At 36.6% G+C, this 7,190-nt stretch overlaps 1 pseudogene; it reads right to left on the bottom strand.

The window, feature by feature from the left end:
- Positions 1 to 5,716: 5,716 nt before the first annotated feature.
- Positions 5,717 to 6,280, bottom strand: LOC149256902 (actin-related protein 2 pseudogene; annotated as a pseudogene).
- Between the last annotated feature and the right edge of the window lie 910 nt (positions 6,281 to 7,190).

The following is a 7,190-nucleotide window of genomic DNA, read 5'->3' as shown; positions in this document are numbered from 1 at the left end:
TATTCAGATCTCAAGACCTATGATACCTCTGTAATTCAACACACTATACCGATGACCTCTAATGAGAAACCAGTTCAACAAAAGCTTAGAAAGATTCATCCAAACCTTGAAAGCCAAATCAAATCTGAATTAAACAAACTTTTGAAAGCAAAGATAATCTTTCCTGTTAGACACTCAAAATGGGTATCAAATATGGTTCTGTCAGGAAAAGAATGGAGATATTAGGATTTGTATTGACTTTAGGAACTTAAATAGAGCTTGTCAAAAGGATAACTTTCCTTTGCCTACCATGGAGCAAATATTGCAATCAGTTGCAGGCTCTGAGTTAATGTCTTTTCTAGATGGATTTTCAAGATACAATCAGATTCTTGTACATCCAAATGATAGACTAAAGACAACATTCAGGACCAAGTGGGGGACATACACTTATCAGAAGATGCCTTTTGGACTTATCAATGCAGGTGCTACATTTCAACGTGCCATGGATATTGCTTTTAAAGGTCTGATTAATAAATCAGTTGTTATTTACCTAGATGACATTACAGTCTACTCTAGGAACAAAAACGATCATTTGAATGACCTAAAGCATATTTTTGAAAGATGCAAGAAATATGGCATTTCTCTAAATCCCAAAAAATCATACTTTGTGTTAGAAGAAGGCAAACTTCTCATATTCATAGTGTCCAAGAAAGGAATTTATATTGATCCTGATAGAATCCAAGAAATTGAAAAGATTCCTCTCCCACATAACAAAAAGACCATGCAATCATTCCTAGGCCAGATTAATTTTGTAAAAAGATTTGTTCTCGATTTTTCACAGATTGTTTTACCCCTTCAATCAATGATAAGAAAGAATGCAGTTTTCAAATGGGGCAAAAATGAAAGAGAGTCATTTGAGTTAATAAAAAATCCATTATCAATGCTCATTCTTTAACAACTCCAGACTTTCTTAAACCTTTTGTATTATACACATTTTCATCTGATACATCATATGCAACAGTTTTAACACAACTAAACGATCAAAACATCGAGGTACCTATCTCTTTTTTCAGTTCCAATTTACAGGGTGTCGAGCTAAACTACTCAGCTATTGAGAAACAAGCTTTTGTTGTCTTTAAAACCTTAAAACATTTTAGACCTTTTCTCCTCAGAACTCATACAAAAATAGTAGTACTTTACCTTGCAGTAAGTCAATTATTGATTCAAAGAGAAGTGGGGGAGAAAAGAGCAAATTGGGTCACTGCACTTCAAGAGTATGATGTAGAAATCCGACCAGCTAAAATTGTTAGGGGCCAATGTTTTTGCATAATGGTAACTGGAGACCACTGGTCAAAGACAAAGCAGACCACTCCCACGTGCTGACAAGCAAGAGCTAAGTCATATCTTTAAGACAATGGCAACCGGGCCATTGTACCGGATGGGATTCCTACACCAAACGGTGTGAGGTCTAGTTAGGACTTCATACCGAGGAGATCCCCTGAATGTTGGTGGGTCTAGAACCGTCAACAACTTTACAAATTTCAAATTAACTAGAGATATAAGAACAATGTTACTCGTTTGCAAAAGAGATTTGAAATTGATATGCGTAGAGAGCTCCCTATATTTTTCTTCGTGGTTCAAAATGCGTATTGACAAAGGTAGCTTTCCCCTTTTGTTACCCTCGAGCTAGGAGAAAACAACTATCACGATTTGATTGGCCATCAGCTTTATTTTATTCATCAAGGGCATTGATGTGGTTGGGTCCCAACAAGTCGGAGAGTGGTATAAATAAATCCCACAAGCGAAATACGGGGGGGTGGGCACTGCCTTCTCCATCATTGATTAAATCTAGTGAACTCGGTGGTGTTTGGAAAGTGTGCGCCCTTTAACACCCTTGAGAAAACTTTATTACAATAATATTAAACTTTATTTAAACATAATAAAGTTTAATCAACCATTTAAAAAAAATGAAATTTTTGGAAAAGAAAGGTTACAACATGGTCTATCCCTAGAATTTGTAGTAGGAAGCATCATTGCATATTCGTCTTGTGGTACCTGTTATGGAATCGGAAATGACACCAAGCTCTTCACATATTATCATATCTAAGACAAACTGTTATTTATAGTGACAACTGGAACACCTTTATCATATATTGGTTCTAGGTTTTCAAATCTAAGTCCTAAATAGAAATCCCTCAAAGTCTCCTAAACCTATAATATTTTCTTGCCATTCATTCTTGGATATCTATACTTTGCATTCCTTTAAGACAATCGAAGCAATTTGAAGTCCTCCAAAGTTTTCTTTAGCAACGATATCATTTTCTTCAATGGAGTTAGGACGACCTTCTCTTATCTCATAAAGGGGATTGTCACTGAAAAACATGAAGAAAAGGCCTCTATTAGAAAAGGGGTTGGGAACATTCTTCAATTGGTGTTTCATAACATATTTTCTTTTGGGCAGAGGTAGCATCTACTGCAAAGCTATACTTCTTGGTCTCCTCATAATCTAAAACATCAGTTGGGAATCCTTGAAAGGCTCCCTTTAGATCCAGAACATCTTCTTAGTTCTCTTTATAGGGCTGTATTATTTTCTTCAAAGATAACCAACAAAACTATCACCCAAATGATGAGCATCTACCACCAAAACAGTGATATCTTCGATACCATCAAGAATTTTTGTAGCGATATTCTCATAGTTTTCATGCTGGCATTCATGGATGCCTATAGTTTGGTTAGGCTCATCTCTTCCTTCTTCAAATTCAGACTTATTGTCTTTTCCTTTTCTCAATACCATCAAGACTATGTGAAATATTGTTATCATAGCTTTCATGTGGCATTCATGAATGCCCATAGTTTGGTTAGGCTCATTTCTTCCTTCTTCAAATCCAGATTTATGTTCTTTTCTTTTCTTTAGAATACTAGACGCACCATCATACTTCAGAGTATCAGTTGGAAAATCTTGAAAGATCTTTTTTAGATCTTGAACATCGACATTATCATCTTTATCAAGACAACAATATTCTTCAAGAGGAGTGTAGGGTTGTCATTGTCATGGAATTGTGATATTCTCCTCAACAATTCCATTGTCATCTTCTAAAAGGTAAAGCAAACCTTCTTATCGTAGGGCTTCTAAATAGATTATAATAGGTGCCTTCAAAGCTTTGAAATCCCTAGGCACAGTGCTTGAGATTTTTTTCAATGAAAACCTTAATAGAAGTTATACTCTTTGACTTGCAAGAGTGCTTGACCAAGGCTTTTTGCTTTTGTCATTGGGAAAGTAAAAATGATGTTATCAAGACATCCTCATATCTTTCATTGAATCTGGAAACATACCTCATAAATGACAAGACAAATGGAACAACAGAAAGAGAATCATCCTTGAACTTTGGGAGATTCCTCTCATATTTTGGAGGAGGCTAATTTGGGTATCCTAGACTGCCCTTAATATCCAAAGCAGGATGTAGCTCATCCAATTGCCAAGGAGCCATTTTTCACCACATTCAATTTTTATTATGAGATGACAAAATGCAATTCCATATCTTTATCTCAATAAAGTCACCTAGGTGCACTATCAGTGCCTTCATAGTGATGCTTGTCTCACCTCACAAGCACAAAGTATTCAAATCCATAAAGAACAATGTCTTCATTCTTTCAATGGAATTTCCTAAATGAGAAAAGATCTTCAAGAATGAACCTTCATCCAATGATGTAGCCTTCTCTATAAATGTATTTTCAAGAAATGGACTTTATCCCCAAACATGGCGCCAAAATGTTATCAGAAAAACCTCGCACTTCTTGAGATAAAGTCTAAAAGATTAAGTGTGATCTGAATGAATCTAAGACGTAGGCCATTGTCACATCAACAATCCTCTTCTCACTTCAAGCCAACTCTACTTCAACTCAAGGGGAGCTTCCCTAGGTTAAGATTGCTAGGATTTAAAACAATGAGTTCCAATTTGATATGAAGAGTGAATCCAACAAAATGGTTTTGAAAGAATTTTAGGGTATGAAATTTGATGGGAGGACTAGAGGCTAATGTCTTTTCATTAGGCACATGGGGTTAGCCAAGTCTCCCTGGAGAAGGTATGACTAGATATGGGGTGATGACTAGGGTTATCTACTACTATCTCCAGAAGATCCACCTTGTACCTTTACATGATCCAAGATAACTTCAAGGGAAAATTCTCCACTAGAAATCTTCTTAGGGTTTACAAGATAGGATCTATCCAAGAACAAAACAAAAATAATGCACCTTTACCAATAGATAAGCACATTTGTATTTAATACATTCAATGAATATGTCCAAAACAAAAATAATGCACCTTCACCTATAGATAAGCACATTTGTACTTAATACATTAAACAAATAAATCCACAAGACTTAGAGGCTGCTTACTCAAGAAACCATTGCTCAACCATAAAGTCTAGCCATCAAAATAAAAATGGTTGCAAAAAGTCATCCACAAAACATTCACCTCCTTAATGAGGTGCATTAGCTTTCCATCCAAGCACTAAACTCGAGACAAAAAAACTCCAATAAAATTTCAAAAAATTTCAGAATTTGCTAAGGGATTTCTCCCCCAATCCAACCATGAGAAAATAATGAGGAAGTGCATCTCTATTTGTATGAAATATTCAACTTCCTTTATATTAAACAAATAAAATTTTGAGTAAAATCCACTAATATAGCCTATGGAGGGACAAATGACCCTCTTCTCTATTGATATTTCATAGGTCTTCTAAGCTGATAATTACTTCATATGATTTCTTAGGTTAATCTTTTCTTGCATTCACATTCATCATAAAGTAATTACACAGAAGATCTCAACAATAGAAACAAAATGACAGTAGAATCATTAAGAGACAACCAAACAAGAGACACAAGAATCTACCCTAGGAAAAAACCAACAACCCTTTTCTTAGAGAAATCATTAAGTTCAACAGAGATACATGAAGTCAAATATAAAGTCAAGCTGACTACTAACATAGCCTTGGTCACACCTGGTCAAACTGTCCTCTAGACAAGTCAAACCGCTGCCCAATGATCTCGGCCTGATCTGATCTACTAAGGCCAAATTTCAGCCTCCTCCTATGCCCAGAAACTCTGCCTTCGATTTGTCCTTACTCTGCCTCGGATAGTCCAAATTCTCTGCCTCAGATGGTCTGGATTGCTTGACAGTTGATGAGGTCAAATGGGCATAAATATAGTGTTTGGATGATCCCAAGCAGTGTGTCTATAGGGGCAGGCCAACCTGAACTTCTGGAGGGCTGACTTTACATTTCGGAGGCAGAAATAAATTCAATTTCAAAATTTCAAATTTCTCTTTTGAAGCCAACATGAAGAACATGTCTTATGTTCATGTATACATCAAGGGCTAAAATATTATTTATGAAGACTGAGCATAGCTACAAAATTCAACATTCTAATTAATTTTAAAATATAAAGTAGGGTCTTCTCAAGCCACATATACACTGATCTATATTCCAAATCCCTCAAAAGCAGGATACGCCCACAAATGAGGGAAATAGGGGGCTTCAAACACAGCCTCCAACCTTCAAAGGCCTTTCAAAACTATGCAAGTCATCCTCAGAAACGTGGATATAATGTTCCACATCAGCATTAAGACATAGATGTCAACCCTAGATCTTGTACAGGTTGGCCTAGTCAAAATCCTTTCCGATGAGATTTGTTGCACATATATATACCTTCACAGAATCCAAGGTTGAGCGCATTTTCTTAAACGCTCAACTCCCTCTTGGTATTTCTGCTTGTTATCCAAAACTCAGGTGCATCTTTCATTAGCCCAGTAAGAACTGCACATCCCAAGTACACCATATTCTTATGTCTTGCGGGATCCTCAATTCTAAGTCGCAATTTCTTAAGTCCATCTTTGTTAGCCTTCAATACAACCCGAAGAAAGAAATCATGTATTTCTCTCTCCAAGCGACTTGGCAAACCATGATACACTGTACTTCCTCCACTAAGAACAAGATGTTGGTATAGAGGCATAAGGTTGTCTATGTCCACTTCCTGAATACGGCAAAACACCATATCTGCCATACCATCTTCTTCAACATCTATAAGCTCTAGCATGAATAGGGCTTCAGGTGCATGAAAACGTTCAGTGCCAGATTCTACCACTCTTCCATCTGACAACGTATAATTCTTAATCAGGATAGTTGTTTCAAGTCGGAACTGGTACTCATGCTTGTAGTCATAACTAACATAGCAAAGTTGCTCCTTTACTTCCCTGACAGTATTAAAATCCACAGTTCTCTTTAATGCATATCTGAAAATCATGTGTTCATCAACAGCTATTTAATGCATATCTGAAAAAACATGGGTACATCAACATCTATTTAAAGCATAACTCATTAGGATCTGCACATGCTTCTCAAGTTCTCCTATAACAATATCCATCAACTGCACCAGCAACGTTCATATCTGGGATTTCGTAGATTTTAGTATTCCAATCCCATTAAGAGTTGCTCATGACTAAGCAAATTTTGTTTTCAGAGATTTGTAACTTCGCAAACAAATATCTTTCAACATCGTTCCTACCAAAAAGATTTGTAACCTTCATGTGGTTTCTTTATCTTTATCCCTTTCCAGTAGCCATTTCCAAGCCCTGCACATCACTATAACAAATCCCCTGCTCCACAGAATACCTTTTCAACAGCTCCTCCAAAACATGAAACTTCAAAGGCTTCCATGCATGTATGATAAATTGCTCGAACTCCTGAGCTTGACCATTACTTCTGAATTGATTATCTCTTCCAGCCTGATCCACGTTGGATCAGATTTTGTCCCCTCATTTGCTGAACTTCATTTACAATTCCTGAATTAAGTGTAGATCTTACAACTTGCTCCTCCGAATCAGGAAAGAACCCTTTCCAATTTCATCATTGTATTTGTTATAACCTGAGTCCCTAGCAAGAACATCCTCATCCTTAGAAGTCTGCAGATGTTTTATGAGAATGACCAACTAGTAACTACCCCTTCAAATGCTTTGCTTGTAAGGTGATACTCCATCAGCACACACTTACTAACAAAATGTACTTCAATAATCCATCTTTCGTCGATGAAGCCGGTGCTTAGGATCCTCCACAATTTTCAGACAAAATGGTGGATAATGGTGGATCTACACGTGCATAAGTACATGCCATCTGGTAATACTAGCTGGGCAACCTTACGTTATATATCTATTAAA

The sequence above is a fragment of the Pinus tabuliformis genome, chromosome 6 (assembly GCF_031772625.1).
Source record: "Pinus tabuliformis cultivar Carrire ecotype Pingquan chromosome 6, CPIR1, whole genome shotgun sequence".
In the NCBI taxonomy this organism is placed as follows: Eukaryota; Viridiplantae; Streptophyta; class Pinopsida; order Pinales; family Pinaceae; genus Pinus; species Pinus tabuliformis.
This window is presented reverse-complemented; position numbering and strand designations above follow the sequence as displayed.